Source organism: Ixodes scapularis, unplaced genomic scaffold (assembly GCF_016920785.2).
Source record: "Ixodes scapularis isolate PalLabHiFi unplaced genomic scaffold, ASM1692078v2 PGA_scaffold7__128_contigs__length_106722199, whole genome shotgun sequence".
NCBI classification, from domain to species: Eukaryota; Metazoa; Arthropoda; class Arachnida; order Ixodida; family Ixodidae; genus Ixodes; species Ixodes scapularis.
The window spans coordinates 67096902-67122275 of NW_024609882.1; positions in this window are offsets into that span (position 1 = coordinate 67096902).

Sequence of the window (25374 nt, forward strand, 5' to 3'; positions counted from 1 at the left end):
GTCCAAGCGTTGACACTGGTTTGTGGGCCATCTGAATACCTTCTTTTGCCAGCACACGCGCGAGCGCTCCGCTGGTTTCCTTTATGTAAGGGACGCAGATGCGCGTGGTTGAGCGGGGATGCGCGATTTCTTGTGTTTCGCCGATTGGTCTCAGGCGTCGATCAGACTTACGTTGACGACGAGCGATTCGCTGAATAAAACTCCGTGTGTAGCCGTTATTTAGCAGGTCGGAGATGATGGTTTCTTATTCCTTTTTTCTGTAGTCCTCCGACGAGCAAATAGCCTTGCGGCTCGCAGGATGGTTTGATTCAAATCGGAGGGTAGCGCCCAGTGTGTGTCGGTTTTCTGTACACTGTGAATTCCAATTGATCTTTTTGTCTTTTGACCAGCACTTCAAGAAACGGCAGGGCGTCGTTCTTTTCAGATTCAACGGTGAACTGGATGGCTCGCTCGATGGAGTTGAGGTGTGCCAAAAAGTTGTTCTTTTCTGACTTCTTCATAATGCAGAAGCAATCGTCGACATACCGTAAAAACACTTTAGGGCGTGCGGTGAAAGACTGCAGCGCGCGTTGCTCAGGCACTCCTGTTCCGAGCGAAGACTATTTGCTCGTCGGAGGACTACAGAAAAAAGGAAGAAGAAACCATCATCTCCGACCTGCTAAATAACGGCTACACACGCAGTTTTATTCAGCGAATCGCTCGTCGTCAACGTAAGTCTGATCGACGCCTGAGACCAATCGGCGAAACACAAGAAATCGCACATCCCCGCTCAACCACGCGCGTCTGCGTCCCTTACATAAAGGGAAACCAGCGGAGCGCTCGCGCGTGTGCTGGCAAAAGAAGGCATTCAGATGGCCCACAAACCAGTGTCAACGCTTGGACACCCGATGCCGCGGCCAAAAGATCGTCCCCCCAAGGAAAGAGCGCAAGGCGTTATTTACCAGATTCCTTGTGCGGATTGCCCTGCCACATACATCGGCGAAACCAAAAACTTTAAAGAAAGACTTCGCCAGCACAAAACCGACGTGCGAAAGTTCGATCATGAGCGCAGCGCGGTTGCGGAACACAGTGACTCGAATGACCACCGCATTGACTTCGACAACATACGCATCCTCGACATTGAGACCAATTCCCGGCAGAGGCTCTTCGTCGAGTCATGGCACATTCAAACCACACCGCAAAACATCCATCGGTCGCTTGGCGCTTTACCGTCGGCTTACGTCAGCGGGCTCAGCCACATTACGATCGCGAAAACATCACGTCCACCGCCGTAAAAGAAGACCACTTGCTCCTCGCGCACACAGTCGCCCCTGAAGAAGAAACCAAGCAGGTTTCGAAACGTTGGGCTCCTTTTTATTTTTGGTTGGCGTTCCTTCCTCCTCTTCTAATTGTTCTACAGCTTGTATCGAAACAACCAGAGCTTGCGTCATTTGGGTTTTGTGGCCTTATGACAACCCTACACAAAGCCAGCATTGATAGCAACATCAAGGTGTCTAGTCTAGAAGAGTTTTAAAGCCTGTGCTCATTCATAGGTCATTCTAAAGCCGAGTACTGTAGGAACAACAAGTCTTTAAGTCGTCAGGTTTTGTGGCTTAATGTTGAAGCTACAGAAATCCTGCATTGGCAGGAGCATTGATATATCTACTATAGAAATGTATTTATATTTTTTGACAATGATAAAGTTGCGAAACTAATCGAAGGAAAAAAAAAAACGATGAAGTAAAGTTATAGCTGCGTCTATGTATAGCTTCATACTTGGAGACAGGTTCGGGCAATCGCCTTTCTTCTGTCAATGTCTTTGAGTAGGCAAAGCATTTTTGCATTAAATTGTGTATCAATTGAAGCTCACGTGCTGCTTTCTTTTTGTGGATGGGATACTTGTAGGCAGTTTTAGAGAAACGAATCCATTTATCATGCTTTGATGTGACGTGCGAGTTGAACGCCCTACTTTAGGGCCGTTGCATCTAGGCAAAGGTGTGAAGAAAGCAATGACAAACACTGCCATTTTAGATGACGAGGCCGTAGATCTCCTAGTGTTTATTTATATGAGACACAACGCAAGTAGCACGGGGAGCCCGGCCGAAGGGTGGCCATATCCCCATGGCCGAGCCATTTTTCATCGACCATTGCCCGGCCAAAAAGGTCGGTGCCGACCTCGTTATGGTCCCTCGGCATAAGAAAAGCCCACCTGCCAGGGCTTTAGGAGGGCCGGGCCCTATGGCCAAGCACCGGGGCTCAGCCATCGGCTGAGCACCAATGGCCGGGCACCGGCAGAAAACTAAAGGCCAAGGGCGGTATTGGGTCGGCCACCGAGCTCGCATGGTGGCATTGGCAGAACACCAGTGGCCGAGGGTGGATTTTGGTTGGCCACCAAGATGATATCGTGGCACCGGCAAAACACCAGCTGCCAAGGGCAGATTTGGGTCGGCCACCGAGAGGATATCGTGGTACTGGCAAAACACCAGTGGCCGAGGGCAGATTTGGGTCGGCCACCGAAAAGATATCGTGGCACCCGCAGAACACCAGTGGCCGAGGGCGGATTTGGGTCGGCCACCGATATGATATCGTGGCACTGGCAAAACACCAGTGGCCGAGGGCGGATTTGGGTCGGCCACCGAGAAGATATCGTGACATGAGCAGAACACCAGTGGCCGAGGGCTAATTTGCGTCGGCCACCGAGATGACATCCGAGATGATATCGTGGCACTGGCAAAACACCAGTGGCCAAGGGAGGATTTGGGTCGGCCACCGAGAAGATATCGTGGCACCAGCAGAGCACCAGTGGCCGAGGGCGGATTTAAGTCGACCACTGAGATGATATCGTGGCACTGGCAGAACACCAGTTGCCGAGGGCGGGTGTGGGTCGGCCACCAACCTGAGATCCTGGCACCGGCAGGCCGTCAGTGGCCGAGGGCGGCTTTGCGTCGGCTGCCGAGATGATATCGTGGCACCGGGAGGACGCTAGTGGCCGAGGGCAGCTTTGGGTCGGCCACCGACCTGAGATCATGGCACTTGCAAAACCCTAGTGGCCGAGGGCGGTTTTGGGTTGGCCACCGACCTGAGATTATGGCACCAGCAGAACGCCATTGGCCGAGGGCGGCTTTCAATCGTCCGCCGAGTTGACAGTGTGGCACCGGCAGGATGTCAAGCTGGTATGGTGTCCATAGACAAAACTTGGCAAAGATGGTTAGGCCAATGACTGTCACTAGAGGCCAAACTCACACTTGCAAGTCGAAGCGGTTGCGTGACTGCATTTTGGTCACCGAGAGACGGTGATGATCGCAAAAGCGACCGGTTTGGAGTTGAAACCGCTCGCTTTTGCGACAAAAAAGCAGTCGCGCGACCATTAGAACTTGGAAGTGTGAATGCGCCTTTAGGGACTCCACTCCCCGATTGTCTTGTGGGCACCGCCAGAAGATTGAGTGAGACCGCTCTGCCATGGACCGCTTCAACATTTCTGGACGACAGAAAGCTGTCCTTGAAATTCTAAGTAAAGCTCCAAATAATTTAAATACAATAATTTTAATCCACAAGATGGCCTAAGTGTTGTTACTCTGGAGCATAGCTTATTTAGTGTCTCTCATGTTCCTCTAACCAGTGGATTGCAGGTTGCCTGTTGGCCTATTCAATTTCTCGTCATGCAGCTGGCCTTCTCTGTTTGGGGGGGGGGGGGGGGGGGGGGGGGGGGCTACAGAAACACTCTAATTCATGGCGGGAGCCAACAAAAATATGTAAATTTATTTCAAGTGAAAAATGAACAAGTGAACAGGGAATCCTATTTGGCAAGTACACCATTAACTGTAAGCAAAGGACAGATATGTAATACTCTTTCAAGTAGCAATTAGTCAAACTTCAGCGGATAACATTACCTTAATCGAATGCTTTTGGTTCTTTTTTTCAATATCGGTGTATTTCGGTGATATTTCTTTGCACTAAGGCTAAAACGATTATTATCGGTGAAAAAGTGAAAAACTATAATTTAAAACTAAGTATAAGAAAAGAGGGAGTCCTGGATGAACCAGCAATGTACGGAAATTGATGGTTTTTCGGTTTTAACTGATTTTGCATCTTTCACACCAGCAGTTGTCTATCGATGTCTTTCCACTTTCATCGACCGTGTTTTCAACACCGACGAATGTTCATCGGTCTTTTTTGGTGAAAATTTATCCATAACGGGTACGTCGTGTTGGTACTGGGTGTATGATGGAAACAACACAGATCGTGTCGTTCAACAAGCGGCGAGGTGAAAAGCCCCTGTCAAGTCTAGTTTGTCGTTATACAAAACTTGGAGTTGGTTACCGATAGGTTGTAATTTGCAGGAGTGTCAGAAAGCCCACGGTTTTCTTGCAGTCTGTCTTCTCTAGGTTGAAGGCGCCGTACAAGAATCCGTGCAGGGATGATTGGCCTCTCGAACTGCGTGCCCACGTGGACAAGAACAACCTCTACACGGCATTTGTGAGTGGCAAACATTTTTTTCAACATTCGGCAATCAGAGGAGCGTCATTTTCCGTACGAGAATGAGCAATGCAGAGCATGCTGTACGAGCACGGTTTCGCGTTTTCCGTAAATAGCGAGAGACCCCGCAAATTAGCCCCCGAGGCGGTTTTATCAGAATCGGATGAGGACGAGAAACCCTAAAACTAAACTGCCCTCAGATAAAAAAAAAAAAAAAGACAAAGAAAACTTTTTTGTTGTATTAGCGTGGCAAAGCCCGTGATAACACAGAAAGAGTGAGTTAGCGAAGAGAAACTGTGTACATATGTGGAGATTGTAAAACGCGAAGGGGCCCCGTGTCGTGCAAGGTAGGCGCGTGAGCTCGCCGTGGGTGTCTCACTCGTGGGTTGTAGTGTAAATACAATTTTCTCAGAGCTGTTTGATTTGGGAGACGCAATAGGCGGGGCATGCGGAAAACAGAACAATTGGAATGCGGCAGCGCCCAGCAGAGTCATAGCACCAGCTCGCGGCTAAGGAAAACCAAACACTGGGAACCGCCTCAACCCGTTTCAGCAAAGGGGTCAGCTTTTTTTTATTTCACTTCTCTCCTTTTTTTTTGTCGCTCTTTCTTACGCTCTTACTCTAGGGAAGCCCCAGACTCGTACGTAACGAGTTACAAGTAACTGATTACTTGTGATGAATTGCATTTTAACGTAACTTTTTGACGCTTCAATTACTTTCTGTCTGCGGTGACGTTCGCTATAATTTAATGACTCTTTTTTGTAGTCAATTACAAGTTATCAATTGTAAAAGGGCTAAAATCATTGAGTTGAGATTTTTACGTAAAAAACCGCTCTCTGCCCGTGTGTCACTCTTGGATGTTTTACCAACGGTGGGCACATTTTTGACCCCTAAACAACTAAACAAATATTCCAGCATACCAGATACCTGAAGGATTAGAATGTCAACGCGCTCAGCAACTCTTGTTTTACTGCCGAGCTGTCGAGAACGCCTTGTTTCTTGCGTACGGGAACCCGGTCAATTCGTCCAAGGACGATTTTTTTTCAGCTTTTCGCTGTCTCCCCTACACTGAGACATGTTCGGCACTCGCGACAACTTGCGTTTCTTAAAGTTGTCATCACGTTAACAAAATGAACGCTCAATTCGTTATTTAAAAAAAAAAAGTACGCAATCTGCTTACATTAGGGTTGTTCACGGTTGCAGGAGTGCCGAGACTACTGCCTGCAAACGCACGTGTTCAACGAGTGCGGTTGCGTTTCCCATCGCTTCCTGCGCCCTCTCATCGGGGAGCTGAGCGAGGCCGACGTATGCGCCATCCACCAGAAGTCGGGTGAGAGCGATCAGCCCAGAGCACTGCGCACGAAGAGATTGTACACCCTTAAGCCGCGCTCACATTGCTCTTACGTTACACATCATCTGAAGTTGTTTCTTCCGCTGATGTCTTCAATTCATGTCTAAAGAAAACATGCTTCGAACATGATTGAGACGTATCCGCAGACAATTTTATTTTGATGTCTGCAGCAAACGCCGTGTCTTTTGATTGCGCGGTATGACTGCGGCTTTAAGGGTATGAAATTTCTGTTCCGGAGATACGTACCTACGGCTACGCCCTTTCTGCACCCTTATCTGGGGTGATACACCCGTTTTTATAATAAAAGTGGGTGTTGCTGCTTGGAACATTTTTCACGTTTTTAAAATCTAGAAAGGGTGTGGAGATGTGAGCTTCGGTTAAGAGAGGAAACACCCTTTCTAAAAGGTGTTCACCCTTCGGAAACAGCTTGAGCGGAGGTTTGTTTTAGCGGCTGCATCAAATAATTATTGCCTTACCAATAATTCTTACTGAAAGATGCATTAATGATACTATAACATATATTTAATACTTTACCTGCGAAATTGACGAGAACAGACCAACCTACTCGTAAACTTTGTAATCGCGCAGGCAGTTAGTTACGTGTGCTCTGAATTGTCGGCTATAGTAGGCGGTGGAGCTATAGGTAGAGCAGTCCACAGGGCTGGATTCCTCTTTGGTGCGGGATTCACTGCATCTGTACTGACCTTTTATCTGCATCTGTAAACTGCATGTGGTGCTTGTCGCGCTCAAACACGTATCACCCAAGATCGCCAGCGTTAAATTTTGGTTGCGCTCAGCAGCAGTCTAAGGGTGTTCCTGCAAAATCCTATGGTTGTTAGCCTTAGTACAAGCTAGTTTACACCCTCAAGGACCTAAAAGTTGTGTACAGCAGGCAATTGCGGCGTGTCCTGGTTCTTGCGCCTTCCCATTGGCTTCAACATCAACATGATCGTGCATCAACTAGACGAGCAATCAACCCAAAACCTCTCCGTTTGTTTCAGACATAAATCCCAAATGTCTTTAGCTCAGAAACTATACATTTCCAACTTGCGCAGAACAAGCAGCCTGGTGACCCCGTTCAGAATGCGCGATTATTACCTACAGCACGGTACTTAGACTACCTGCCATGAAATCCTTTCGTCAAGCTATGAAAACCTTTCACTAGAGACAAATTGGAGCACCAGAGGCGCGCTGTTTATGTTAGGAGTCAACCTATAGGATCGCTCGGAGGATCTGAGTTATGGGCGCGGGTTCGACGAAGCCACCACAAAGAATGTCGCTGGATGCGTGTACTCATTCACACAATCGCCCACGAACCCACTAAAAGATGTACGATTGTAAACGCCATAGATGTTTGAAACCTATGGGTCACATAATTTCAGAATAACTAAAACGACAATGAAGGGTAGTACATCTGCTTTAAGAAATAGTATCAACTATTTCCAGTTTTGTTTTTAAAATTCTATATATTTTTTAATTTCTTTATTACAACATTGATTTCTTTCGCTTGTGGTGACAAAAGTTATTAGAGTGGAAACCATCAAAGTTTCCAGGGTAGCTGTTTAATCTAAGGACCGTGGCTATCGTTGGATAGAAGTTAGGAAGGTACCAAAGAGACACCACCGCGTACCGGACCCGCCATGGAATCGCTCCGCGGACCAACCGGAAAAGGCAGTAGCCATGGCGAGTTTTGTGATGTCAGCCCGACGTGCGCGTGGAGTGCGGATTATTTGAGCATCGCAGAGAAACATAGACTGGCGGGAATGAGGGTGCGGAAGTAACTTATGGCGCATTCTTAAGGGCACAGGGTAAGTCCTATACTCCCCATGCATTTGAGGCCATGTTGAGGAACATTTTTCTCGGTGACTATTAGGAGTATTCCTGTCATGTAAATATCATTTTGTTCGAAATATTGTGTTTTATCCACTGAACTAGAATTATTTGAACCACTCTAAAATAAGTTTTCTTTTATATTTTTTTATCCTAGTACTGAAATTTTAGTTGTTTTCATCTATTAAAAACTTCGTAACTCAAAAACTGCTAGGTGCACATTTTTAATTTTAGTTCAGTATTTTTCAACACCCATGTATGTGGTAGGAATAAAAAATCAACCCTCTATAATGTCAGGTTAAGGAAAAAATGGTACCTATGTACTAAAAAACACTGTTTTGAGATAATTGAGTTTAAAGTAAAAGAACTGGTGAATAACGAATTTCTATTGCCACCAACAGCCTCAGAGTCATTTTTTTCAATAGCCGCCAGCTTGAAAGGCATTGCTAAAGTCATATCTTCGCCTTTAGGCTTATCGCCTTGCTTGCCGGGCCTCTTTTGTGACCTGCCATGTCGCTTGGCCCGTAAAGTATATTAGAGTGACGTCAACTTCCCTCGGCCACTTGATGGCTTTCCACACAGGGTTCCATCCACAAAACTTCAAAACATTGGCTTCTGCAATGCTGCCACCATTGAATAAAGGAACAGCATTCAATGGCGCCATTTTGTCGTTACGAAAACACAAACGATTGAATGTACACACGGTACACACCTGTGAAAAACGTGCACAGCGTCTCGTGATTGTCTTGGTTGAAAAAAAGCTATATAATAGTTGCGAAATAATTTTTTGAGATTATCTGCTACTGGACAAGCTTTTAGGTCTTGTGTTGATTTTGTTTTGTTGGAGAATTCATCGATAAACAGGGAGTGTATCCCAAAAGGAGGCGTGGTCACCTGCTACTTGCTTTCTGAAGAAGTGATTTTCAGCCCGAAATATAGCTTTCTAAAAACACTGGGACAATGGAAAATGTGCAGAAAGAACTAAACTTTTCAAATTGCGAAAAAAACTAAAATCAAATTGTTTTTCAATTTTACCTTACCCTGTGCCCTTAACTGGCATTGACTATAACTACGGTGCCTGCAACGCGTCTCCCGGGGGTATATTTACCGCGATTTACAAATGGGTTTTGAGGTGCCCGTAATCTGACGGAGGCTTATTGCGGAGAAGGCGCCGTGTAACCGAGCTTTCGGTTGCACGTCAAAAGATCTCCAGGTGGTCCAAATTAATCCTCAGTCCTCCGCTGGGGCGTGCCAGGTGCCCGTCGTTGGTTTGGAACGTAAAACTCCCAAATTTGACTTACAAATGGGTTTCTTTCCACCCGATGACGTCATAGAAGTATCTTGTCGACGGCCGCGATCCTGGTAGTGTCACAGCAGTGACGGGGGAAGTGTCAGACGCCTATTCCGCTGTAGGTGGCTCTGCAGCGCGACAGTCAACGGAAGCTTCTGCAGCCACGAGTTGGTACGCAGCGACGACAGCGACCTGTCACGTTTGCTCGTATACGTTTTGCTGGTACTTCTAGAACCAACCGCCGGGATGGCGACATGCGACAGCACAACACTCCGGCTTGCGTGACGTCATATGCTGCCACTTCGGGACCACTTTTAATGCATGGGCGGAATAGGACGCGAAAACACACCGGTCGAAGACGCGTTGCAGGCAGCGTACTCTTGCTGACAATAGAGAGTTTTAGGGAACCGTTTTTGCACATCTGATAGGGTACGATGGGCCCTCCGGTATAACGAAGTGCGGATGCACTACCACAGAATACTCGCACGTGCGCAGTGAGTACCGGAGGGTCCATCCTACCGTATCAGATGTGCAAAAACGGTCCCCTAAATCTCTAATGGATCTTTAAATAATTAAAAGCGCCGAAAAAAACAAGGAGAAAGAAGTGGAACGACACAAGGCGCGCCTTGTGTCGTTCCACTTCTTTGTCCGTGTTTTTTTCGGCGTTTTTAATTATTTAAAGAACCATGAACCAACTGGCTCAACTTTCCACTTTGCTGCTCTAATGGATATTGGGTTCCAAACGTGCGACCACGGCTGTTTGCGTAGCTAGCGGATGCAGGATAACATATCTGTCTTTCCATTTCAATCAAGATCATGCGTAGTTAAAACTGTTAAGATCGCATTTAATCGCTATTGCGGCTTTCGAGTTCGTCATTGGTGACTTGCTCATTATGCCACAGACGGGTATTTGCCGAGTACGTGAAACCCCCGATTGGTGTTCACCTTTTCGAAGCATTTCAGCCCGCTACAATATGCGAGCTGTGCCATAGCTGTCTGAAAAGTTCATCGAGGAAGTCTTTCAGCTAGCTCTAATACCGCTTTGAGATGTATTTGAGGGGTCCTTTTTATCTGGAATAATCTAAACGCGTAGACCCGATTTCGTCAAGAATGATAAGGAAATAGCTGAAGTCGCTCTCAAAATCAGAAATTGCATGTGCCCGTCAAAACTGACCAGAATTCGGATGTACACACAAATGTGCGGCTCTAACGTCATGCCGCTACGGTGGCGCCGCCATCGGCACGGCGCATGGGCAGAAGTATCGCATCACACGAGTCTCGTTTCTGCGCACGTGCAGCGTCCACACTCGCCGGGCTTGTTTCTAGATGGCGTAATGGTCTATAGGGTGGTGCAGTGACAGCTTCACTTTCATGAAATTAACATTTTCCAACAGAACTCTGCGAGAAAGAAGTGGAGAAAAAGATAAAAGAAGGACGGATCAGTTGCAACTGCATCGCGGCTTGTCGGTAAGCGGATGCCTTTTTTTAACGCTATATAGCGTTAAGGAGCTTGTGTTGAAGAAGATGCGCTATCGGTGGCGTGACTGGAAAACCCTGATTGGTCGATAGGGTCATGACGTCACAGCCACATGACCTCGCGCGGGAATTTCAGACATCTCACAACGCTCACGAGAAACGTGACGTCACGCGTGGAATGGAAGTGAATAAAAAAACATGATATGTAACGCGAAATAAAGGTCGCCGCATGTCTCAGATGTTTTCACTTTATGAAGTAATTAATTTGCCTTAAGGAAATATATGAAGAGTTTTAGCAGGGATATCAAGCCGCGACCCTTCGGTTGCGAGCCAGACACGCTACTGACTATGCCATGTCCGCCGTACTTCCTGCTCACTGGCAGGAAAAGCATGAGAAGCGAATGAGAAGGCGATGCGAACGGGGCCCGATAACGCTATCGAGTTCTACTGTTAAAGGCGAAGCTTAAGCGTCCTCCAAGTGTTTTTTGCAAGAGTGATTCTGAATGACTGAACGTGGACATTTTAATGAACGCTGTTCACATACAGGCGAAACCAAGCGGCAAAGGCGCGAATTGTGGTTAGCGTCCGGAAGTGTGGTTGCGCTACCTCTCTTGTCTCTTCCGCGACGTACCTGAGTCGCTGAGGGGACAAGAGAGGTAGTGTAACTCTCCTTTTGGACGCCAACCGTAGTTCGGAGATCATGCAATTAATGCAAAGGTGCCAGGGAGCTGTACAAGAATAACGAAAATAATCCCTGGATAGGGGGAACAAGGAAGACAAAGGACAAATATAGATCTCCAAGCACAACAAGGATTTGGGGTAAGATTAAAAAAAACAAAAATCGTTTGGTTCTGGTGTTGAACCAGGGACCTCTCCATTTCCATTCGTGTTTGGAGATTTGTGTTTACCCTTTGTCCCCTTTGTTCCCCTTCTGCAGAGATTCTTTTATCGTTATTCTCCTCCAGCTGGCTTGCACCTTTGCATTATTTGCATTATTATCATAACCTTATAATGCTGGCCGTTCACCCTTGTTGGTGTTTGGAAGGTGGCAGCTGTTAAAACCCATTTATTCTACTGACGTCTAACTCCTAGTTAGATCAGTTGGTAGACCGCTCTACTGGAAACGAACAGGTTCTTGTTTCGATACCTGGACCAGACGAATTTGTTTAGTCGCGCACCAGTCACCTAGCAGTTTTTGGAGATTTTGTCCCCGTTCTTTGTCCCCCTTTTATTTCTTCTCCAAGGATTCTTATCGTCATATTTCAAAATTTCGCCGCTCTTTGGGGAGGGTAAAAAAACACACAAAAAAAAACATTCGTGCTGTCTGATAAAGGACAAGATTTGTGTCACATACGTGCCCTTAGATTAAAATGTTTTCCCGGAATCCACTATTTCTCTTTATAAAGGAACCTACCAAAGCTGCTGAGCATGGTCCTCTCAGAGAGAGATTACGTAACAAAATTGTGATTACATATTCCCTCTAATTGTAACATAACAATCTTTTAATAGGGTATCTCAACTTTTATTCATCACCACGCGAAACGTAAGAACCGGCCCTGAGCGTAAGGATATATCTGAAAGACGTATAAATTCAGATTTGCTCGGTGGTTTGTAGATTTAGTGATAGCGCGACTGTTTATCCTTGTTTTCATGCGCAGTGATATCATCTACAAAACATCTACAAGTTCGCTGAGCCTCGGTCAGTCCAGGGTAAGTATACAGAACTTCAATTCATGATGCAAAGCACTATACTCCATTCCACCTTACATCCCACCGCAGCCGTCGCTGGGATCCGGTGCAGGCGATCGAGCAGCGCGCCAAACGTGCATTGCAACGGCAGTCATCCCGGTTGTGCGTTTTAGGCCTACTACGGAGGCATCCTATGAAGCGCCTGATTTCCCGACTTCTACTTGAGTGCCCCCACCATGTGATCGTGCCGCGCGGACCCTCCGATTAGATGCCTGTCACACGCGTCGCCATGTTTGACTCATGAAGCACATCTCACATGTGAACGCGCACATTAACCCCCCCCCCCCCCCCCCCCCAAAGGGCCACCAGCGACGCGAAGCGCCATTTGCCGAGTGCGCTTTTAGAGCTTGATAAATGCAGAACGGCGTTTATGATGTTCACGCTTCGTGATTGATTCTTTGGCATTGTTATCGTCCATTTCCGCTCTCTCAATGGTAATGGGCGATAATGAGATGCTCGGGACTTGACACGCCCCGCGTTCCTTAAAAGGACAATGATACCCCCCAAAATATTTAATATTTGTTTATTATTTGTCAGGTGATTTAATATGGTGTGGAGATTACTGCAGAATCTCGTATATTGATAATAAAGTAAGAAAACTCCTGCTCAAAGCCGAAATCGAAACACGATCGAGCACGGAAGCTCAAGGCCGGAAGTCACGTGGCTACACCCGACCACATTTTTTTTTGTCGTGACTATTTTGACATCTACTTTCAAAATAATTTTAGGTATTATTTTGACATTTGTGACGCCACTTCCTAAAGAGTTGAGAATATTTTAAAAACTATTTTTACATTCCCCGTTAAAATATATCTTTTTGTTGTTTTGACGTTTTAAACTTGGAACTCTGGACTGCTTTGGAGCTTTGCAGCTTTGGAGCTTCGGAGTCCAGACTGAAAAGAGACGGAAATTGGCGGCCAAACAGATATCATCGTACTTGTAGGCGGCATTGCGGTTCAACACGCATTTTCAGAAAACGAATCTGGGGTAAACTGCAGCTTTTATGACCTTTTAATTGATAGCGAATGCAAGAAAAAACAAAAGCTTCTCAAAGTACACCAGCCATGTGAGGCCGCACGTAACGTTTGCTTGGCTGTGCCATACGTTGCATAATGCGGCACCGTTGCTTCTATGAATTATATCGCGTGTTTTATATAAAGAAAGGAGCTAAATGTCCTGTTATAAAATTTGCAGTTGATTGAAAACTGCCTGTGTCTCGTGCAACCGCTCCAGAACTTTTGCTCGTTCGCACCTGTCAAGAAACATCAAGGAGGCAATCTGTCCATTCACAACCTTTTATTTACATCCCGATCGTTTCGTAGTTAACCCACTGGTTATGCACAAACCAAACAGAAAATCTAAACTACACAACAAGCTCACGAAACCCTCTTAAAAACAGGTCGGGATCCAGATGCAAAACGAGACTGCAACTATACAAAGACGAGCTTACACGATATGGAGGCACAAAAAGCGTGCCGAACTGAATGTTACGTTGTACGCACTTACATGTGTTACGTGCAAGCTAAACAGAGGGGGATCCAGCTGGGCTTTGTTGTATATTCAAAATAATTTAGTGAGTCGCGTGCAGAAATGACGTACCAGAGCTCAGAAAATCGCTGCCGGGCGTGTCACGTCCGAAAGGAGTTTCACACACACGCTGAATAAAGATTTTTCCGCTGCCAACAAGGACCGAAACTTCTTAGGGACGCAACAGATGACTTCGTTAACACGTCAACGCTACACCGACAGCACCATCAGAAACTGAACACAACAAAACCACGAAGCGGCTACCATCTGCTCCACTGCGACAGCTGCATTGACGTTGGGCGTGCAAATAATGAAGTCATTACCGTATTTTCCGGGCTATAGTCCGCGCTCTATACATGTTTAAAAGTTGAAATTTCTGGCTGTGCGGACTATCTACGCGTGCGGAGTATACAGGAATTATGTTTTTCAATATCGTTGATTATGACGAGACGGGACGGATTTTGTGAATAAAGGAGTGTGTTATTGATAATTTATGTATATTATAGGCTTTTTTTGTGAGCTAAGAAAACATACATATGTCAAGGTGTGCGGCACACCTTGACATATATGTATGTATGAGAAGAATTTGGTGTCGACTAAGCACCAGGTGGGGACTATGCACTGGGTGCGGACTATCTAAGCAAAAACTTTCACTTTTGACCCCAATTTGCCTCTGCGGACTATACACCGGGTGCGGACTATAGTCCGGAAAATACGGTACTTTAACGTTTTACAAAAGTGACGTCACAGACGTCCTAATAATTTTCCGATATTTTGACGGGGGACGTCGAAATAGTCACGGCCTTTTTTTCCTCTCCGCTTCTCCGTGGTGTGAAGCAGACGACGATGACGGCAAGGTTGCGTGTGTCCCGTTTATCGTGTGATTGTTTCGCACTTATATTCCTTTCGCTCGATGTTCTGCGCTTGAAGATCGATTGGCTGGTACCAGGAAGGACAACTCTAGAGTAGCGGCCGCACTCTCCGTCACCACAATTGGTCTTTCGTGCGCTACCATCGCGTTGTCCAGACCGCGGTAAGCCGCTATATTAAAGGAGCTGTGCAACAATTTCAGGGTTTTGCTTCAATTATTGTGGAAGTTGATGCCTGACACTTCTGAAGTGAACTGCAGAAAACAGACTTTGCCTGGATATCCTAGTTTTATTTTAAAAAATGAAAAAGAACCAGGTTGTTGCCGCCTCTCAACTCGTACGTCGTCTTCCGGGTCACGTGCGCAGTGACGTTGATGGGGTAGGCGCGGGGTTCCGGAAAAGTTCTCTCTCTAGAGCCATCAGTGAGCAGCGAGAACTCATCCGCTCGCGACCGCGTGACCACGTGCTGGCGGGTGCCGCGTGAACAATATGGTGAAAGGAGGAAAGTCTCATTTGGTCTCATACGGGTTCGGCCATAGCCCGTCCGGCCCTGTCCCTCTCCCCCTTTGGCTTCTGGCGGCTGTTCGCGGTAGCAGAGAGAGCTGACGGTTTTGTGGACCTAGGATAGATGGCGCCACTAAAACTCCGTATAATAAAAGTTTTGTCGATGATACCAGGTTTTTGACGCATTTATATATATGTTGGAACCACAAGATTTATAGAAAACTTACCTTTTATCGAGTAGGTATTCGCACAACTTGCTATCTTTCTACAAGATTGCCCTTTGACGTCACACCGCGTGTTTCTCATGGCCGCCGCTCGCGGCTGCAGGTCGGGGAATATTCTAAGTTTAGCCTCGCTATTACGCGGCGGAATCGCAACATTTCGATGAAAGGAGGTGTGTGTTCTGCCATTTGTGACAAGGTATCAAAAGCAGAAGATGCCAATTCTTTCAACGTTCAAATCGTTGCACAGCTTCTTTAAGAATGAAGTGTACATATGCTACCTGTGATCTGTTGAACGTTTTTTTTTTTTTTCGAACAACATTTTTGCAGCTTTTTCGTGGCCACGAAAATGGGATTCCAATTTTTTTTACTATTGAATGCGTGCCCTAGATGCCCCACGACTTTGAATATAGTTAGGTAGACAAAATTTGAACGCCATGTGATCATGAAAAAGAGGCTAAGGGCCACTGAAACCGCCCAATTTTTGCCTGGCTTATACAAAAAAAGAAAAAAAGAAAAAACGAATTTTTGAGCAGCAAATTGCGTTCTGAGTAGTTTTGCTCTTATAGGTCCCGTTCAAATAAAATTCTCGTCGAGCATAAACACCTTGTCACTGTCCCTTTAAGCTGTTATTGTCACTGACAGCTAAAGAGACGTAGGGCCTGCAGGTGGGTCCCCAATATCTCGTTATTGTTCCTCGGCCAATGAGGAAACAAGAATCCAGAACATAATGAACTATGTCCTGGGTTTCTTAAAGGGACACTGACAGGATATTTATGCTTGTCAAGGTTTTTATTTGTACATGGCATATGATAGCCCAACTACCCAGAAAACAATTTGAGGCTCGAAATTCGTTTTCTTTACCCGAAAACCTCCGATCCAGAACTGGCCGGTTTGAGTCGCTTTCACTCTCTTCACCGTAGCCACGTTTCGTTTTCTATGGCTTAGACATAACCACCACATTTAATCGAAGTCCTGGGTCATAGAAGGCACACACTCAATATTAAAGTTAAAAAAAAAAAAAAAATTGAAACCCATTTTTTTTTGTGGTTTGTAAAAAAATTGCAAATAACGTTGATTAGGGAACAAAAGTATCACAGCCACGTGACTTCCACCACCTCTCTCCTCCTCGATATTTCTTCTTTCTCCGCAGTCGAGTTTTGGTTTCGGTTTTGAGCAGTTGCGTTTCTTGACTTTATTAAAATATACGTGACGCTGTAGAAAAATATTGATTGGGTAGCCTTCACACACCATAATAAATCACCTAACAAAAAATATATCTATTTTTTTTTTTTTTTGGGGGGGGGGGGGGGGGGGTGAGTGTTAGCGGAGTATATTAGGATTCATCCAGCGATTTAGAGGTGCCCAACGTTCTAGGTTTGTTTTTATATTGTAACAAATTATCTTGTTTAGTCAAACTAAAGAAAAACTCTCTCTCTCTCTCTCTCTCTCTCTCTCTATATATATATATATATATATTGTTTTTTTACTTTGGTTCGGTGAAAACAAACGAACGCCTTTCTTCGATTGTGTTTTAATATCTCGAACTTTAATCTTGCAGGTTTCCAATGGAAATCAAATGTCGTGGTCGCAAAACAAGTAAGGTGATTTGTTACATGTTTTCGTCCATGCTTTTTTTCCAAATTTCTTAGGGTTTTGTGCCAGGAGAAAAACCGCAGATCTAAGGAAAAAATGCTCGAGGCTTTCGCCGCAGAATATGTCAGGTAGTTGAGCATTTCACGCGGGTACATCATCGCCAATCCGGACGGTAGTGGGGAAAAAGTTGTGTCTCTCACATCTTTGAAAACGCTATTGTAAAACAACTTCTACCTTGCTTGAACGCATTACGGTCCAGAAAAATTACGTTCTCCGAAAACGAGAATGATGTTTCTATGTTTCCGTATTCTGAGACACCGTGTATGGTGCATTCTGGTCGCAGTTCACAACTCCCTAAACCGCGCTAAAAAAAAAAAAAAGAAAGTACGCGTTTTTTAGTTGCCGTTTTGAGGCCGTTATATTTCGCGCATTCCCTGCAAACACGCATTGGAGATGAGTGCTGCGTCAACCGCTCGGCGTGAACTCGGATCGAATCGTGCACCACGCTTCGTGGTGATTCGATCCGAGACATCCTCCGCTAAATGTAACTAGAAAATCGGCGGGAGGGTCCTTCATGACGGTTCTTTGTGGCGGTTTTCTTCCTAAAGGTTCCCTCGTGGAAGCCGGCCGATAAAACGCGTTTTCTATTCAAAGTCGAATCCGGTCGACCTCGAAGCTCGGCAGGCGCATGACATCTTTATAGCTTCAGCATAACTTGGCAAAAGGCAAACGCCAGGGTCCCTTAGAGCCGGTCAGAGTGACGAATCAAAGAAAGCGACATCTATCTGCATGTGGAGTGCACCCGGACGAAACGTTGTCGCGTTCCTCGCTCTAATGCAGGGGTCTCCAAACACCGGCCCGCGGGTACATCCGGACCGCGGATCGAAGCTTTCCGACCGGCCCGCGTCTTGCCGCGGTTTTTCCAATGAAGCCCGGCCCGCAACCCGCATCTGGCAGACTCGCTGCCTGCTAGCGGCGCACCAAGTGCGCTCAAAGAGATGGCTCCGCGACGATCTCCAAATGCGCAAACTATAAGATACCAGAAACAACGAGAGAAACTTCATCGTAACATGGGTCCTCTCGTCATATTATTAATTAACCGTTGCCATCGCTAGCCTCACCATTTTTAGTCCCCTGCTTTCCGTTTGTGCAATTGTTATATTTACAATGCCTCCTCACGTACATTGTGTTTAGCGTTCTCTGTCGCAACTATTGAATATTGTTACCGTTAGTTTTATCATTCTTATTATTCCCTTGCAGCGCGCGAATTTACCAAAGTTCCTATGCGCTTTGATCGATTGCATGTGTGTTTTCTTGGTCAAAACCGTACCGAAAAAACAAAACAAAAAACGTTTAAGCTGGATTATGGAACAGAAAATCTAACTGGATTTTTTGGTGGAAACCTAAAATCCAGTTTGCAGAGAATTGTCTGCGAACTATTTCAGGTTTCCACTTTTCTGTAAACTCAAAGCCACTCGCATTCATAAAAATGAACGAGCTCAACGAGCTCAACGAGCTCAACGAGCTTCGCTCGTTCAGCACTCCGCAGACACCGACAACCATGTTTGTTGACGTTTTAAACCAAAACGGGAGGAGCAATATCAGAATACATTCGAAAACAAAAATGACTCTATCTTGATTATTTGCGTCTCATACATAAAAAGAAATAGTCGATTAAAATACTATTACGGCACGGAGATACAAATTTACAGCCGAATTTTCACACGTTAATCACCTCTCCAGCCAATGAGAGATTTAAGCACCTTGTAAGCACGGGGCGGGGCTTAGCGGCCTGCGACCTCCCCTTACAAAAATATGTATGGACACTTCTAGGACGTTCTATAGACCAGCCTCCATAGGCAGAACAAAAGGCCTCTATAGGCAGACGACGACCTCTGTTGCCTCCGTGAAGTCGTCCTATGGCTGCCCTATAGAATATTGGCCAACGGACACCCTATGGACGTCCTATTCTATGGATGATGTGTGGTCATCCTATACCCTCTCTATGCCAAGACGCCATATAGAGTCCATAGGGACTCTATAGGGTGTCCGCACAGGGTCTTTACGGTGTCTATAGGTGCCTGTAGAAAACCCATACGAAGTCTACAAGAAGTCCCTAGGGAGTTCACAGGGAAGCCATACGAGGTCTACACAGGGTCCTCATGGGGTCTGCAGAAAAGCCATACAAGGTCTACAGGGAGTCCCTACAGGGTCCGCAGAGAAGCCACTCAGTCAACAGGGGGTCTGCTACGGGGTCCGCACCGACCAATGTTTCTAGAGCAAGTCAGTTGGGAAACTGCTAAAGAGCTTGCTCTGAAAAAGCGGCACCCATCTGTACTCGAAAACCAAACTAATCGCGATCGCAACGCCACCATTCCACCGCAGCGGCCACTCGGATAACTGCACGACTGCGTGTGTTGGTTTGGGAGTATCGATATTCGACAGCATGTGACTGTTCTGCTTTGGCTTTAATCGGCCACTTTGGCGCCGAAACATATACGGTAGAAGAGGGGTTTCAGGGTTTAAAGAAAAGTTTATTGACACCGTAAACTGCAAGACGTAAATCACACCGGTATACAATAGGAACATGTACGCTACAAAGATCCAGGGACGGAGGTAACGAAAAAACATAACTTAGCGAATCAAATATGGCCGCTGTTTTCATCTCATCAGCACACACGAGGAGGGTTCTCTCCTTTACCTAAGAAATGTCAGTGTAAGCCAGGCGTAGCGTTCGGCTGGCTAACATCATATCCCCCCACCCCTTTCACCCCACCCCACGCCTCTCACACCTGTGCGAGAGGCGCGAAAAGCAGGTGGATGTGACCACCGACCAGCCGGACGTAGCGGCAAGACCACCGCCTGAGGAACTCTTCCTCGCCCAACCAAAAGAGCTCGGAGTCTAGGTGACAGAGCAGGGTACCCCGCAGTCGAGAGAGGACTGGCCACATTGCACGAGATCGTCGTTGCTGGCCAACCGCCGCACAACGATTCTGCCAGAGGACCAGTTGGCCGACTGCCAACAGGAGCAGGACGAAGCCCCCGCGGGGGCACCTACCGCCTTACACAAAGTTCCAGATGCCGATACCCCGGAAGCCATGGTGCACCAAACGCCAAAATGAGCGCGCAACGGGACAATCAAAGAAAACATGGGTGTTTGTTTCTACCTGTCCACAGTTGGGGCACTTAGGGTCGGGAACAATGCCCCAGCGGTGGAGTCGTTGTCTTGTTGGAAGGACACCCCAGCCCCGACGCCACTCAAAATCCTCCACAGGTCCGGGAAGGCGGCGAGAAACCAACCAGGTCCACGGAAAGGCGTTCGCCCGATCCCTCTGCTCACGAGTGATCCGGGTCACGCAGAGCTCTTCGACGACGCGAGCCGGTGGCACTTCGCGCACTTCGAGGTCTGGTAACGCCCGCCTCAACTCTTCTTGGCAAGCCACCACCGCTTGGTAAAACGGTGGCGTTGCTTCTGCGCTCGGGTAAAGGTTGCCCAACGCGCGAGGAACAAGCACTCGGCGCGAGGGCCCTAGAAAATAAAGAGCCAGGGACCGTGCCGGGTGATCCGTGTCATCTAACACCCCTAGAACAGTGCGGAGGGAGAGCAGGCGGCACACCGTGCTGACGCAGGGCATGCCCCTTCCGCCCAGTGACGTGGGAAGGCGGAGCACTGACCTTGTCACTAGCTCAGTGCCCCTGCTCCAGTAAAACCGGAAGAGACATGAGGTGATGCGGCTAGCGAATCGAGAAGGGGGAAGTGCAATGTGAGCAACATAGAAAAGTTGCCCACAAAAAACAGCTCTTACTAGGTAAGCTCTGTCGCGGAGGGAGAGCGTAAAGGTCCCTGCAACGGCCACCTGACGTTCAACGGCGGATGCTACAACCTCCCACGTGCGGGGTGCCACTCCACGAGAGTCAAAAAACACGCCGAGAACTCGGAGCTCGTTCACAATCTGGATATCCGCAGGTAGAGCGGGAGGGGAGCCTCCAAACTCCAAAGCCTGGCTCTTGATAGTGTTTAAACAAGCCCCAGAGAGTGCGCCATACTCCAAGAGCAGCTGTCCAGCAGCCTCAAAACTGTCAGAGTTGCGGACAAACAAACTGACGTCGTCTGCGTAGGCGCTAACCACGACTGAGTCCCGGCCGGGCAGCGGAAAGCCACAAATCCGGGAGCAGGATGCAAGACGTCGGAGAAGCGGATCAAGACTAAGAACGTAGAGTAAGGGAGACAACGGGCAGCCCTGTCGTACTCCCCTACTTACTGGAAAAGGCGGAAGAAGACACCCGTTGACTTGCAAATGGCCAGTCAGTCCGCTGTATAGGGACTGAAGTAACGAAATGAAAGTCTCGGGGAAGCGAAAGGCTCTCAGGACCTCGAACAGATAACTATGCTCAACCCTATCAAACGCTTTCGCTTGATCGAGGGAGACACAGGCCCCCGACAGATGGGTAAAATTCGCGTACGAAAAGAGGTCTCGTGTGAGTGACAGGGACGAAAAAATGTTTCTCCCAGGCACCGAACACGTTTGAACTGGGCTCACCACATGGGGCATGACCGTATGGAGGCGCGAGACGAGTAGAGACGCTACTATCTTATAGTCTGCGTTTAACAAAGTGATAGGTCGCCAAGCCGCAGGATCCGATGAAGAGCCACCCTCCTTTGGGAGGAGGATGACGCGACCTCTTCTGAAGGATGGTGGAACTTCGCCTGTCTCCAGAAAGCCGTTCACAAGCTGGACTAGGGGATTCGCGAGGACATCCCAAAAAGTGACATAAAATTCGGCTGGTAAGCCATCGGGGCCTGGGGCAGACCCGACTTTCATAGCCCGGAGGACGTCAAAGAGTTCCTCGCGTGTTGTAGGACGGAACAGAGAGGAGCCGAGATCATCAGGGCAGGCCGGGAGATCTCCGCAAAAAAGGCGAACCCGCTCGGCGAAATTCGAGATGTTTACGGCGGGGTTCTAGCAAAATAGGGACGAAAAGAAATTTCGGAACACCGCGCCAATTTCACGGGGGTCCTCCGAAAGGCTACCGTCCGCGAGATGTACACTGGGAACGTACGAGTACCCGTCCCCACCGGCGCGTGTGGCACGGAGGCACCGGAGCACCTCCGGGTCTTCCACCGGCTGGTCACGCAGCCGCTGCGCCACAGCACTTCGAGAGGACATGCTCAACAGACGTTGATGGCGATCGCGAAGAACCGTGAGGTACTCAAACATCAAGGAGGTGCGCACAACACCACGCTGCACAATGCGAATGCGACGGACAACCTCATTGAGGGCCTCCGTCGTGCGGCGCCGAAGCGACTTCCCAGCTGCCGTCGCGAAAAACCGGCAGTCAGACTTCAGCGCGTCCCACTGGGCGGGGGACAAGGCAACGGCCGTCAGTGACGCCAGAATCGATTGTCGTAAGCTAGAGATGGACGGTTCGTCCCGCAGTAGCGAGATATCTAGGCGCCACGTGTCGCCGCGTGGGTACAAAAAACCCGTCACATCAAAAACCGCTGAAACCGGGCGATGATCTGAAACATAGCCTGCAGCTGATGGAAAGGAAAGCACCTCGCAGCTGAGGAGACGCGATGCGAGATGTTTCTGGACATAGACGCGGTCCAGCCGGCTCGACGACGTGCCCCGCGACCACGTGGAGTCGTACGCAGCGCCGTGTAGTTCGACCCAGGCTTCGCGCAGGTCGTGCAGCCCGAGAAGCCGAACCAGCTCCTGAGCGTCAGAGGTATTCCGCCCGCGACCAGGCCCGCGAACGTCTTGAGAGTAGTCTATTACACAGTTGAAGTCCCCGCAGAGGAAGAAAAAACCGTCCTCGGGCACATACTGCAGAAGGCTTTTAAAAAAAGCCCTCGCCGGCGTGTGGCCGCCACGAACTGGAGCGTAAACGCTTATAGCCCGAAACTTTGCATGACCGATAAAAAAACTGTACACAAGGATGCGACCGTCCGGGTCGCACAGTGAAAAAGCACCTCGCAAAAACGAAGTGCGGAATATTAAAACGCCAACACCACGCGCACAAGAAGGTACGAGAGAAAAATAACAAGGAATCGAAAAACGGGCCACATCCCGGGCAGAAAAAAAATTAGTTTCTTGCAAAAAGAGCAGATCGCAGTGATTAGACTGGGCAAAGTGTATCACCTCGCGCTGCTTGTTCGGATTACGAAAACCTTGCACATTTAACGTCAGAATGTGTAGGCCCATGAAAAAAAAGTAAAAGAAAAACATGGCGGACAGTCGATTAGAATTCCAGCGATTCCGCGTAGTCAAAATTGTCCGCGCCGAGCCGCTTCTTTTTAGCTGACGAGGCGGGAGACGCGTCCGAGCCGCCGCTAGCAGGCGAGAAAACGCGTTTGGCATCGGAGCGGTCGTCCGGCATGTCGGCGTCGGGAGATGCCGACTCTGCGGACGGCTCACGTGACGTCGTTGTCGTCGAAACCTCGGGCGTGGGTGGCGGATGTCCCTGGCCAGGGGTCACGTCGCCTTCCTCAGCGATGAAAAGGCGGTCGGAATCGTCGCTCAGATCTTCGGAATCAATGCTGTGAGATTCGAGGATGGCGGCCGCATTCGACGAAGCGTCTGAGGTTTGGCAGTCGGGTTTAGCGGCCACGTTCGATGGAACGCGCGAGGCTTGGCTGCTGGCCGCGTTCGATGAAACGCGCGACGCTTGGCTGCCGGGGTTGGCGTGCGCGTTCCACGGAATGTCCGAAGTTTGGCCGTCAGTAGGGCCGGCCGCGTTCGATGGAGCGCCCGAAGCTTGGCTGTCGGAAACTCCGGCGTTCGACAAAGCGTCGGAATCCGAGACAACAGGGGGAGGTGGTGGGGTCCGCGGGCGGATGGACGGGTCCGAGTCGTCACCGGAAAGCTGGGGGGCTGGGTCGGAGACGGTGTCGACAACTCGCTGCGAAGTGCGTGGACGGTCCTCCCTGGGTTGCTTGGCGGCGGCGGCATACGACTTTCGCTGGACGCAGTCCGTGGTCGCGTGGCCGTGGCCGCACCGCTGGCAAGGAGCCGTGCAACCTGCCGTCGCATGCCCAAAAACGCCACATCTGTCGCAACGTGGGGTCTTGCAGGCGGGTCCGATGTGGCCTTCCAGCCCGCACCGGCTGCAGACGCGTCGGAGACCACGGTAATCCACCATCACCCGGTGTCCCTGGATGTGGACGAAGTTGGGGACCGGCTTCGACATCCCCATCTTGACCACCCGGGTGCCGGTCCTGACGTCCGGTCGGTCTCGAAACGTGACGTGGTTGATCGCCTTCACCTTGCCGTACTGTGCGAGGACTTGCACCAGTGCCTCCTCCGACACGTACGGGGGAAGGCGGTACACCGAGACAAACACAACGTGGGCTCCCACTGGCTCCAGGGGGACTTCCACGTTACCCAGCGACAAGAAACCTTGCGCTACAAGTCGTTGTGCGGCGGCCATGGTGCTGACCGCTGCGATGAACCTTGCTCCACCGTGGTGTTGCAGGTACGACAGACCATCCCCGCCGGCGACGGCTTGAATGCTGTCCATGATAACATCTACCGGAGTGTCCGCCGGAACATTAAAAGAGAAACACTGTGCCTTCGTAGGCGTCGACATGGCGGAGGCTTCGAACCCCGGGGACCACAAATAAATTGAGGTCCATGGGCGCGTGCAAAACTAGAGGCGCTTCACACGAACGAGCGACCGCAACCCGACGACAAGCCAACCCCCGTCTCCCCGGCGGACGCGCGGATGCCAACCCCCGTCTCCCAGGCGGACGCGCCGCGAATTGCCACCGAAGTTAGGACGCACCCAAGTCGGGACGCGCTACCTGAAGTCGCCGGTGAGGCATGGCTGTAAAAAAAATATTAATTGTGCCGCAAAACCCTGTAAGCTAAAGGTGTATGCAAACATCACGCTCTTGTCATTTTGTACTGATCTCCAATAAAGGGTTCTACAAAAAGAGTTTTCCTCCATTTGTTTTTACGCAAAAACGTGCTGTGTAAAAGTCATTTTAAAGAGTGTAGGGTCCTTAGGGGGTCTGCAAAGAAGCCATACAAGGTCCATAGGGAGTACGTAAGGGGTTCACAGGGAAGCCATACAGGGTCCACAGGGAAGCCATACAGGGTCTACACGGGCTCCTTATGGAGTCTGTAGAGAAGCCATACAGGGTCTGCACGGGGTCCCTACGGGGTCCATAGAGAAGCCACTTTAAGCGATGGTGGTACCGGGGTTGTGGGAATCGCACTCCCTAGCTCCTGGATGATTGGCCTCATAATAAAATGGCTTGCCTACACTTTCCTGACTTGAAAAAAACAACATAAAGTGAGTCTCTGATACTGCGTGATACTGCGTCTCTGATACTGCGGGCAGTCCAGCGGGGTGCTCCGAGCACGATGTAACCGTCATTTTTGCTTCTAGATATCCCGATCGCCCGTGCCAGCAAAGAAGGGTTCTGCCGTCGTACGGCTGCATCGTCATCTGCAAGACAAGGCAGAAGATAAAACTACCAAGAAGGGCGGCGGCGGCAGC